Source organism: Rousettus aegyptiacus, unplaced genomic scaffold (genome assembly GCF_014176215.1).
Source record: "Rousettus aegyptiacus isolate mRouAeg1 unplaced genomic scaffold, mRouAeg1.p scaffold_m13_p_8, whole genome shotgun sequence".
Lineage (NCBI taxonomy): Eukaryota > Metazoa > Chordata > Mammalia > Chiroptera > Pteropodidae > Rousettus > Rousettus aegyptiacus.
The window spans coordinates 79,574,966-79,575,917 of record NW_023416311.1 but is presented as its reverse complement, the minus strand read 5'-3'; positions in this window follow the sequence as shown (position 1 = coordinate 79,575,917).

The following is a 952-nucleotide window of genomic DNA, read 5'->3' as shown; positions in this document are numbered from 1 at the left end:
TATGATTTGCCAGAAACTGCATATACCTTGATGCCTTAGTTAGATTGAGGTGATGTAACACAGAGAACCAAAGCAAAAGTGGTTTAAATAGCTCAAAGCTTATTTCTTTCCCATAAAAACCCAAGCTGATAGTGAAGCTCTAAAGCTCTACTCCTTGAAGTTGCCAAGAGTCCAGGCTTCTAACTCATGGCTGCCACCAGCTTGTCTACCAAGAAGAAAGGAACAGGAAGAGAGGGTACACTCTTCCCTTTAGAAGCCCCATGTGGAGACTGCATGCTTCACTTCCTCTCACATCCAGTTGATCATAAGGTCGTCTCCTGGCAACACCAAGCTGCGAGGAAAACTGGGAAGCATGGTTTTCACTGGCTATGTGCCCAGCCAGAGTGATGTGCCCAGCTGTTTCTATGTGAGAATGAAAGAATGAATATTGGAGGACAACCAGCACTCTGTGGACTAGGCTATGACTAGGCTATGAGAGTCATTCTCAGGGAAAGATTGCTACTGTCTTACGGATAAGGTTAGCCAAGAGGGTCTTCCCTGGAATGAGTGAGGGACGACTGGCAGCCAATGCCTTCTTAGAAAACATTATAATTACTGACATGCACACTCCCCTCTTATGCATTAGGTAAAGGAGAATGTAAGGTTATCTTGTACCACCACACTCCACTCCAAACCATAGCCTGGGGTGAAAGCCTAGTAGAGCCCTTCAGAGCACTGTGTGTCTGGCATAGGTCTTGAATCAAATCTCAGCTCTCCTATTAACCATCCATGTCATCTTGAACAATTTCCCTCCATCCTTATGCCTCTATCTCCTTCCTCATCTCTAAAAAAGATAGCAGTGCTATCTACCTCATAGAGTATTCTGTTCTGAGGATTAAATGAACTAATGTATATTTATAGTACCTGATGCATAGTAAAGACTCAAAAAGTTCTTGGCCATTATTATATAATT